At 41.3% G+C, this 11,695-nt stretch overlaps 1 protein-coding gene across 1 annotated transcript in view; it reads left to right on the top strand.

Moving 5' to 3' along the window:
• The first annotated feature begins 321 nt into the window (after positions 1-321).
• Positions 322-11,695, top strand: part of b3gat1b (beta-1,3-glucuronyltransferase 1 (glucuronosyltransferase P) b) — a 68,396-nt gene continuing 57,022 nt past the window's right edge. Inside the window, exon 1 of the mRNA XM_074672157.1 lies at positions 322-589. The gene's annotated coding sequence lies outside the window, so the exon portion shown is untranslated. The remainder of the gene's footprint in view (positions 590-11,695) is intronic.

Here is an 11,695-nt window from a genome sequence, read left to right as displayed (position 1 = left end):
GATGCCAGTAGCTGCCTGTTTCACAGAGAAGGGGGAGCTGGTGTTTCCCCTCAAAGCAGAGACTCCCTCAGTCCCACAGAAATGCAGCGACAGATGCCTCGAATCGAGCCAAGTCTGCCTCCAAACGCACAATCACTGGCATTACTGCTGAGGGAAAGGACGGAGAGGGTGTTGTTACAGGCTGGGAGCCAAATAGAAGAAGCAAAAAGGTGAAAAGAGAGGAGAGACAGAGTAACAGAGAGAGGAAGAGCGTCAGGAGGAGGAGGAGGGGAGTAAAACAGAGGGAGGGAGGGTTTCATGCTAAATAAGCTGCCCTCTCTTCTTCTCTCACATCTCAGTCTGTGAGCACCGGAGCACAGCGACAGCTCTGCAGCTCTTCCTCTGACACGCAGCTACATCTGTAAGCTCTGTTCATTCACGCAGGGGGTTCAGTGATCATGTGTGGAAGGCGGCGACACCCCTGAGAGGGTTTTTCAATCTGCGTTGATGAGATCGTGTGAGCTCAGAGGCAGCAGAGGAGGAGGAGGAGGAGGAGGAGAGGACGCCGTGCAGGGACGTGGATGCTGAGCTGATCCAGACTCCAGTGAAGGTCTGAGCAATTTCCCTCTTTGAAACCTGCAGCAGGAGCAGACAGGACGTGATTCCTCTCTGTGTCATTTTGTGCTTTGTTTGATTTCTCTGCATGTTGAAGGAGACGGAGATGAGCTTGTGTCACCTTCTGCTGAGTGTGTGGTGACTTACAGAGAAGTTTCATGATGAGGGGTCATTTATTTAGCAGCGTCAGGGGGTTGAGGATGCAAACTGGAGGGAGGACTTGGAGAAATGTGTGTGTTTGATCACCTGAAAGCATGAAACCCTTGATTTAAAGAAGTGAGTTTCAGCAGACCTGTAGTTCTCTGGTAGTTTGTTCAGATATCTGTGATAGTTTCTGACTCTGAGGACAGGAAGCAGACCTGACCCTTGACTTCACCTTCATCAGATGATCACAACCATTTCAATCCATGATGCATCATTGGTGTTTCATAAGAAGCATTAAGAGTCTCACTAAAGTGTTTCCTCTTGTCACTCTTCAACTTGTATTTCCTGATGTGAACTCTGTCAGTCTCTGCTCCGCTCAGCTCTCTAAAAATGTAAATCTTTCTATTAGACTTTCGACGGTCTCCTGCACATCGCTGCCAAACTGTCAGAAGTGCTCAGAGGATTATCTCACACTTCTCTCTCATGCATATTCACACTGCAGAAGATACAGCTGCATATATTAAATACACTCCCTCCTTTGCACTGCGTATTGTCCTAAAATCTTTCCAACAAAGGAGGTAGATCTTTATCTGCAGGGTACTGACGTTCGTCTGACTAACAGAAAGTTCGATCACTGCAAAAGCTGAAATCTTACCAATTTTTTTTGTCTTATTTCAGTGAAAAATGTCTTTTTGGACTTAATATGAGCCACATTCACTTCACCAGTCCAGAAAAGTGTCTTATTTCAAGTTGTTTAAAAGCAAAAATGAGGTCTGAGGTGGGGTTAGAGAAATGTGATTTTCAAGAATGGAATAATGTCTTAATACAAGTAAAATTTTCTTACCTCACCAGCGTTTTTTTTTTTTTTTACTCATTGCAACAATACAGACCTTATTTTTGTCTTTAAATAACTTAAAATAGGACATTTTTCTGGACTGCTTAGGTGAATGTGGCTCATATTAAGTCTAAAAAGACTTTTTTACAGAAAATTTTAACCAAAACACTTGATTGATTTAATTTTTTTTTGCAGTGTGTAGTAAAATAAGATCGCTCTAAGATGTAAGAGATGCTACTTTTATTGTACGCACAGTGAGTCTGCGTGTTAACTATGAGGCCATCAAGTGTAAAACCAAAGACACGGCTTGACTTTTGTGTCCGAAATGTCCTGCACTGCAAAACCTGAAATCAAAGTGTTTCTGTCTAATTTTGAGTAAAAATTAGGCTTAAAATAAGCAACTCCCTCCTGAAAAGTCCAGAGAACTCTCTTATTACAAGAAATGAAAAGACAAAAATGCTTAGATTTCAGTTTTTGCGGTGACTTGTATAAAGAAAGAATGCCTTTCCCATAATGGAAACAGCGAGGATAACTCACTGCAATTGCAAAAAGAACACATGAAAAGACACACTGCACAACAGCCAGCAGTAGCCGCCACCACCGTTCAGCACTGCTGCCTTCAAAGACCCCAGCTCTGTCACTGTGAGCTCCAGGTATTGATCACGATGACACAACCTAACCCTCCACTTCGTCTAAGTCAGCGTATCTCTGCCAAATCTTCTCAGAACATGAGGGATTCACACAAGAAGATCTGTAAGGACACACTGAATGATCGCTTTCACAGCACTGGAATTCAACATTTCTGAGCTTGTGGGTGAAACTTTGCAGCCTGTGGGGAGAAAACCGCGTTCTGAGTGTGTGCAGAAACAGACCCAGTGCCTGATCAGGTTTCCTGTGCACGGGGGCTCTGAAAACTTTGGCCAGAACCTTCTGCCAGTCAGCAGATGTGCACGGTCACATCAGTGTCCCTGGATGTGATTGGCTACAGTAATACAGTCCTTCAGTTATGATTGGACAAAAAAAGACAGTCATCAAACAGTGTGAAGTGTGAGTGAAAAGATGAACGTGAGGATAAACAGTCATGTAGCTGCACTTTTAGATTGAATCCCTTGAGATAACAGTACTTATTTATTTATCTATTTATTTATTGATTGATTTATTTAATCAAATGCCCTTGGAGCAGTGCTCCCTTTGGTTCATGTGAATGAGAAATTTAAATGAGATGTGACACGTAAATTTTTATTAATATGTGATAGACTGTGTTAAGAATTCAAGGACAGAAACAGTCTTCAGCTTCTGCAAAAGAGTTCCCCTTTACGCTTCAGCCCTGAGCCCCAAGTCCTGGATTTTCCTTCTTTAGCATCCTTTATCTGATCAAAAGCTGTACTTTATTTATTCGTTTATTTCTAGGTGTCAATATGATGCTATGAGTTCCCTTTTCACTAAAGTTGTGATGTGGTTGCTGTGAAAGCACTTGCAAACACACATGCATAGCTGTTCAGTTTGCATACGTAGCTCTCTTTAAGGTTGATTTATGCTCCGTGGGGTCCGTGCGGCTTTGTGTGGACAAATGACATCATGTTCACACCTACTCCCCCTCGCACGGTCCTTCTCAGGCAGAAAATCTCTGCGCCGCTCACACTCGAAAATATTTAACCTGCCGGACGGAGTCACACAGTGGCGTTTCCTCCCGGAGGCCAAGGGAAGCCATGCTTCCTCTCTTTTTTTAGACTGTAGCTGTGATTTCATGAAAATATTCCTTTTTAACAGTTTCGATACTTCTTCTGTGTTTTGTCACCGTCATCTCTTCCTTATTCCTCTCCTCTAGTTATTGAGCATTTTACAATGTGTAAAACAGCGCCCTCCTTAATGTTCTGTGGCGAATGCCTGGTGAAAATACGATACGGCACGCTGTTGTCCGCAAGGAAGCCAAGCAGAGTTGGCATCCCTTGGTGAAAAAAAACAAGAATTATTCAGTCAATCAGATGAGGCCGTGGTCATGACACTGCTCACCTGTGATTGACCAAGATTGTGCCAAGGGAAGCCACCCCGTCTTTGGCTTCAAACCAATCAAATCACAGTATCGTCATCCTCGAGCCACTGAATGAAATCAGGGAGGTTAGCACATTAGCAGTGTGCATGAAGCGGCCGGTTGTGTGTTTAAGTGGGCGGTTGAATTAATTAATACGATGTTTAAGCTAAGTCAAGAGGACAATGTACATTTGTGAATGAGTGAGTGAGGGTGGGAGAATGAAAGGGTGTGTGTCGGTGTTCAAAGTAAGTAAAACGAGCGCTCTCTGGGCACTCTAACAGGTCGTTCCGTTACATGAAATAGCGATACAAACTGCAACATAGCCTTTTATGTACCCCACTCCCTAAAAAAATACAGATAAGAGGCTTTTGTCTCACTTGGCTTCCTCAAAAAAAATCTCCACGCCACGCCACTGGAGTCACGAGGGCAAGATGACGGAGGAACAGGGTCTCCTAGTGGTCAGAGTGCAGAAAAACAGGCTTCTGTATGACTCTTCACACAAAGAACCTGGAAAAATCACTGGGACAGCTATGTAAATACCATTGACTGTATAAAACATGGACGTAGTCTCCCTGACGTCACCTGTCTGTTCCTGAAATGGAAAATGAAGCACATCGGCTATAGCGGCCATATTGGTAGTGGCAAGGGCTTCGCTTACAGCTATAGGGCACCTGTCGGTCACGTGACCCTGAGCTGTGCCTCTGATTGGGCGAGCTCCCGATCTTAACATCCTCTGAACAGCCGAGTTAGAAAATGATGAACGCCCCTACAGTGTGTGCCAATAGTAAAACTATCGACTCATACGGGAGACGTTTTTTGAACCAGGCTGTAAATAGGTTAATTTCTTGTAAAGACACCTTTTTTTGGCTTGGTGTGTTTGTGACTTCTGGTACTTCTGGAGCCAGCCTCAAGCTAACACTCAAGAAACAGCAGATTTTAGCACTTCAGCATCGTCTAACATTCTTAGACCAGAGGTTGCAGCTTGGTAAATATGTTGTAAACAAAGGGAAACTTCTTCTGAATGTTTGTGATACACTGCCCCCTGCAGTTTGGGAATGGCATCAACGGACGCCATGCGGGATGTCTAAAAGCATAAAAGCCTTACGCGTTCTCTCGCACAGATCTTGTGCGTCACTTTCGTGCGAAAAGCACAACACAGCCTTTAACCCTTAAAAGTCTGACCAATGGGGCACAGATAGCTAAAATACTATGTGCAGAGAATGAGTAAAGATTTCGATGTCACTCTTACTTCGACTACTTTTATGAATAAAAGTGTTTTGATGATTTAACAAGAGCAGTCATTTTGAAAAGGGACAAAATTTAACTTCAGCTGCCAGTAGAGGAATGATAAAGAAAGAAACTATTTATCATCTTGATGAGACAGAAGCCTTTGAAACTCATGTATCAAATATACGTTCAGCAGGGTTGACAATCCTCTTGCAGGCTTGTGTGTGAATCTCATAATTTCTCATGACATTTGGCAGAAACATGCTGCCGTATACGCCCCGAGTAGCCTTCTCATCCTTAATCATAGAAAGGCAGTGAGCGCCAACACATCTACAGGCTTTCAAGTGGGCACTTCCTTTAGCAGACTTTCACAGTTAGGTCAATGACACCTCGGGGAGGCTCATCCTGGAACAACTTCCTCCATCTACTTTATCCAAGAGATAAAACAAAAAGAGAAAAAAAACATAGAGAGTAGTCTGTAGAGGTGTGTTAGTAATAAGACAGAGGGAGACAGAATTGGGGTGAGACGCCTGTTTGGGCTGAAGCACACCCTGAGGTGAAGCTGAGGTGAGACTCCTTCTTCCATGGGGGAATAGGCTCTATGCACAGATCTCTTCCGCATTGGCATGTGGTGGCATGAGCATTTCCAGTTACCAAAAGAAGCAGTAGAAAGTGACAGTAGACAGTGTTATGGTGGCAGAGATTGAATAGATATGGTGTTTCCTTGAGTTGCCTTAAGTTTCTGTTAATGATATACAGAGAATTGCCTGGGTATCTCCAACAACACTGTTACTAAAACAAAAAATAAAGCACATCGGCTATCACTGCCATAGTGGTAGGGGCAAGGGCTTCACGTACAGCTATGGGGCGCCTGTCGGTCACGTGACCATGAGCTGTGCCTCTGATTGGGCAAGCTTGTGATCTTAATGTCCTCTGAACTGCTGAGTTAGAAAAAAATTCACCCCCTGCCCAGTGGGTGTCGATAGTAAAACTAACGACTCAGACAGGAGACGTTTCTTGAACCAGGCTGTAAATAGGTTAATTTCTGCTTTGAAAACATTATTTTTTGGATTGGTGTGTACGCGACATCCTGAACTTCTGGCGCCATTCTCAAGTGGACATTGAAGAAACAGCAGGTATTAGCACTTTAGCAATGTCTCATATTCTTAGACCGGAGGTTGCCTCTCGGCCAATATCTAGGCTAGCAGGTAGCATACATCAATGAAACTTTGTTTTTCCAGCAAAATATCAACTCTCATCACTGAACACACAAACAAGTGTAATACTCCCGCACAAGAGATTCATTTTTAATCCATTCAACATGTTATATAGCTCTTAATCAACGAAAAACGTTACAGAGCACTTGGTGCTAGTTGGGTGCTAACGTACATCACAAATTCCATTAACATGCTAGCAGTTAGCATCCACTGATAATACTTTTTCCAGCAGAGTATCAACTTTTACCACTAAACACACAAACAAATGTACATAATTTCCTCACAAGGGATTCATTTTTAATCCATTCAGCATGTTATATCTTTCCTACACCACACAGCAGTGATGTGGAGATAGCTAAAAGAGTTGTCACCCCGTCTTGAAAAGGAAACCTTTGTACAATCACACGTAATCTCCTGTAGTGCATAAAAAATCAGGCCACAATTAAAAACGTGAACATAATTAATATTAATCACACAGCAACTACGATAATGCAGCGTTTTGGATTATTTGAGGACAAACATTTGATATCATCATTTGGTAGCACGGCGCTCTAAGTTAACAGGAAGTTTACATGCCATCAGATTTTTACCTTAACTGGATATACATCATGCTCGCTTGTGCATAAGGCCTATAAAGGAGAGAGAAAAGGGAGGAATGTCTGAAAGTTACATTTTCTTTGATTGTTTTGTTTTGCCGTGGTCACCTCGTTAAAAACCAACCCCAACATCAGAAAGATGCTGACATTCAGGACAGCTCGTACGCTGATGGAGTAGAACATGAAATAAAAAAACATGAAGTGCTAAAGTGGTGAGTGGCTGCAAGATTAAAAGCACCCGGGTACAGGAACAAGCCTTTCTCAGGTTCTCCCTCCAGCTTTTTAAAAACACTTTACAATCCCAGAGGAGGAGTCAGGACGGACAGCCTCACGACCCGCTGCAAGGCGCAGGTTTGAAGGGGTGAAGTCAGAAAGAGCCAATTTACCAAAATCTGCTCAAAGTGAATGGATGAAAGAGGTGAGACAGCCTCAGGAGCTCAGGTACTGTGGATGTGTGGGTGGACGGAGAACAAAGGAAAGTTTTCACTCACACATACACACACGCAAACACACACTACCTGATTGAGCTCATGTTTTATGGCCAAATACACCAACTGATTTCATCAGTTCCTGCAGCAAAACAAGATGTGCAATCTGACACTAAAACATACGTGTGAAAAGAGAGCACTAAAATAGATCCCTCCATTATTTTTTAGACTTTAAAAAAAGTGTTTGCACAGTACGATTTCACGGTTTGTGGCTGGTTTCTCGGGTTGTGATTCTCGGCTCGTTTTCTGGCATCTTTTAACATCTATTCTTGTTCTCCTGCTTGTTAACCGTCTTGTTCTCGTCTGCATCCGATATTCCAAACTCCGTTCCTGAGCTATACAAAACATGCACTTTTGACTCGCGCTGTTTGCTGTCGACACAGAATTTACTCCCGTTCCTGCCGACTTTCTAGTTTCCTCACCTTCAAGAAGAGTGCAGACCTCATCAATAATCTGCTGCTGGCGTTCAGTGAGGCTGAGTCACAGCCAGGCTGGATGGAAGTGATTCCCTACAGGAGGAGGATGCAGCACAGAGTCCACTTTAATGAGAGTATTTACTGTGGAGGGGGCTGAGTTACAGCGTGAGAAGATGACGAGTTAAATGTGTTAAAGTTTGCAGAGTACGACTGATGCCCACACAGTACGGTCCAAACACGGTCTGCTTTACTCAGAACTTTGCTGAAAGTTTAATAGATGATAATTCACACCAAACACAACACAAAACTAATAACACTGAGTAAACAGAAAAAATGTGTTGTCTCTAACAAGACTCAGCTTTCTTTTAGTGTAGCAGCAAGAATTTGCTGGTATCACAATGGATGAGTCAGGATTTAGTTTATTATCATATTCAAAAGCTACGACATGCTTTTAACACTCAGTGATTGTGTCTGTTTTTAGTGTTACACCAGAAAAACTTTTTTACATGTTGTTTATTGTTGTCATCAAACAAACTTCACTACATTGCATATTAAAGCTGAAGATGCTAGTATGAGTAGCGCTAATTTGCCAGTACGACAGACAGCTGGAATCAAGTGATAGACAAAGATTTTTACAACTTACTAGATAATCTGACCTCCTCACACATTCATTCAACTCTGTGTACCTGTTCTTATAAAAAAGCAGGTGGTGTAACTGAGTTCATTAGCAACACACACACACACACACACACACACACACACACACACACACACACACACACACACACACACACACACACACACACACACACACACACACACACATACAGTCAACGTTCCAAATGAATAAAACTTTGCCTGTTTCACTGCAAAAAAAAAGAAATCTTATTAGTTGATTTCCCTTGTTTTTTTTTCAAAAAAGTCTTCTTAAACTTAATATGAGCCCCTGTCACCTGACCAGTCCAGATATATATATTTTTAAAAGTTACATAAAGACAAAAATGAGATCTAAATTGCCTGTATTGAGAAAAAAAAATCAGGCATTGGGGTGAAAGAAATGTGCTTGTGGCCAACAGATTTTTTTTTTCTTTGTTTTTACTTTCAACAATAATTAAGACCTCATTTTTATATTTGAATTCTGGACTGGTCAGTGTGGCTCTTATTAAGTCTAAAAAGACATTTTTTGCTGAAAATAAGACAAACCCCTTTATAAGATTTCAGTATTTTGCAGCGATTTGGTTGTATGTCATCAGTGAAAATAATTGGAAGAAGATAGGGCTGGGCGATTCATCAATAATAATAATTAATAATAATCAAAACCAACATTTAGAGCTTCTAACAGATGTAAAGCTGCCATGTCGATTATTTTGTTTACCCCCATATAATTCCCTTCTACTTCCCATTCTACTAATACACCATCCCCTCAAAATAAAGCACTGGTTGTGTAGTTACATGACTGGTGGCCAGGTGTCGCAAAGTGTGGAGGCTGCCAGAAAACCTGCAGAAGAAGAAGTTGGCATGTGTCACTGTCCCATCCAGTCCGCTACACCTGGTCTGTTTAAATTCAGAATAAGAAAATCAGACTATGAGCCTAATCAGACCAAGATCAGACTAATAAGATGCATCTAAACAGCTTTGTTAGCACGAGATCAGACTGAGCATAGCTCGATCAATAACACTAGTAGATAATGTTGCTGTCAGACCGTTGGATTTGGCAGGACTCAAGAGGTCTCTCAGCACAATGCGAGCAGCTTGTTCCCAAAAGGAAATTCGTGTCAGCTGTTTGGACACACTTTAGCTACAATAAGGATGACACTGGCCCTAAAAGTAGTTAAGTATTTTTTCCATGAGGTGAAGGCTATTTTCTGTTTGAACACCACATTTTAGCTTGTTTTTTTTTCCTCCTTTTTCAGAATTTTTTTTTTTCACATAAAATTTTATATTATGTGTTTTCAATTCCATTGTTTCAATAAATTACCCTCATCGTTCACATGTGCATGCTCATTTCAGTTGCTTTTTTTTAATTTTTATTTACCCAAATGTTTACAGAATAAACTGAACTGAGAGTGGGATAATGGTACATTTATCGAACATCGAGGTACAAGGTTCAGTTAATCTTGGTTTTGATTTTCACAATAATTGCCCAGCCCAGAAAAAAGTGAATGAAGCATGTACCTGGTTCATTGTGCCATGAATTGGTGCAATTTGTGTGTATAACTCCTCTTATTCATGGTGTCTAATTAGAACTCATGTCTACTCCAGTCTGTATTGTCTGCACATGTAATGTTTGCTTTAAAAACATCTCAGTATAAAACCACAAAAGGTGACACCACATCTGTGTTTTGTACTCTGGTTCTGAACTTCATGTTTTGGTTTTCGTTATCCACTGAGAAAGAAACTTTGATTAGCTCATATTTCAAAGCTACTGTGACTTTCTAAAACACTCTGATAACGTGCTCTTGTGACAAAAAATAGCCTATAGGTGAGTCTATGTGAAGTTGTGGTGAGTAGATGGAAACCTGTACTGGGTGTATCCCACTTCTTACCCCAAATACAGTCAGGATTTCCTTCAGCTTCAGAGGATGCTGACAGGGAATAAGACGAACAGGAAAAGGATTGGCAGAGGAAGATGTTTGGTTTTGTGAAATACCAGAAAGACGCACTCATAGTTATTTTCAGCTGAGGTTAATGAAGGCATTTGATCCTTTGGACAAACTCAAACATCAGGTCAAAGTCCTGTCGTTTTTGTCCTACTCTACATAATTCATCTTCAATAGCACCAAAAGTCTCATAGTTTACATCAACTGTGACACGAAATAAAACTTTGGAGAGCTGCTGCTCAGTCATGTTTTTATGTCAATTACACTCATGGGAAACTGTACCGATGTTTTTCTCTCTGAACAAAACTAGAGTTTAGATGCTGAGAGAATCCTCAGAATTATTAATATCTGACAGAAAATAGACTGTTGTTATCTGTGGTAAACATTAACCAGTGTTACAGCAAACAGCTCCTTGAATGCACCATTAGTTGATCATTCCATCTTCATCATATCATCTTCACTGAAACCCTCAGAGAGGACTCTTGGGGATTTTACCGTCACATACGCTGCCTGTTTATTGGTCTGTTTGTTAACAAATTGCCCACAAACGTTCTTAAGAAGTGGTCTGGATTTAGATGTGCTTGAAAAACTCATCAGAGGGCTATTTCATGCAGCATTTGAGATCTCACAAACAATTAGATTCAGCATCAGCCGCTGACTGTGTAATCGCGATCGAACACATCTCAGCAGAATTAAGAGCGGCTCAGATTCAAGGAGAGAAAATCATTAGGCTTTGAACCGGCTCTGCAGGCCTGACATTTTTTTGTAATCTGCGTGCTCAGCTGATGAACAGTGAAGAAAAGTGTCTTTGAGCCAGATTGTTGGGGGTTGTTTTGTGCCCACTTGAAAGCGGGTTCAGATCAGAGACAGATCCTGAGATGAAGAGGAGGGAATGCTGCATGAGCAGATCAATACAGAGAAAAGCTGCATTCTTATCCTACAGAGCAGCTCAGTGACTCCTCTGAACTTCACTGTGAGCCTTCACACTGCACTTCCAGCAGCAGCAGTAACGTTCCTGCTGTTTATGGGAGTGAAAGTCAGAGGGATGTTAAGGTTACACATTAACTGGGGCTGTTTAATGATTATTTTTTTAATCACAGAACTTATAATTTAATTATGATTGATTGGTTTTTAATCACTGGTTAAAAACTAAATTATTCAGCACTTCAAAGCAGTTTGAAGTCTATATAATGTATTGCTATGTTTACCCCACAGTTAAAATGTTCTCTATGACCTTGACTTTTAGCTTTATTTTTAAATTAATGCTGCACTGCTACACCAGTGTTTGAAACCATGACTCAAAGGTAGAGGACAGCTAAGAAGTGCTTGATTGATGAAGTAAAGTTTTTTTTTTTTTTTTATCTTCAAAAGACAACCCTGTAACATAATCAGAAATGTGCTGCAGTACGTCCAGCAACCAAAACATGGTGTGCTGTTCTGAGATCATTCTAAATACTTGCTGACGTCCAGTAATCTCTGGTTAATGTCAAGGCTTGGTTAGCCCAAAATTTTTTAAAATTAAATGAAGGAAAAACAGAGATTATTT

This window comes from Halichoeres trimaculatus, unplaced genomic scaffold (genome assembly GCF_033239565.1).
Source record: "Halichoeres trimaculatus isolate MK-OKI-2021-1 unplaced genomic scaffold, fHalTri1.1 fHalTri1_scaffold_6, whole genome shotgun sequence".
Lineage (NCBI taxonomy): Eukaryota > Metazoa > Chordata > Actinopteri > Labriformes > Labridae > Halichoeres > Halichoeres trimaculatus.
The sequence above is the reverse complement of the archived record's forward strand: the minus strand, read 5'-3'. Positions and strand labels throughout refer to the sequence as shown.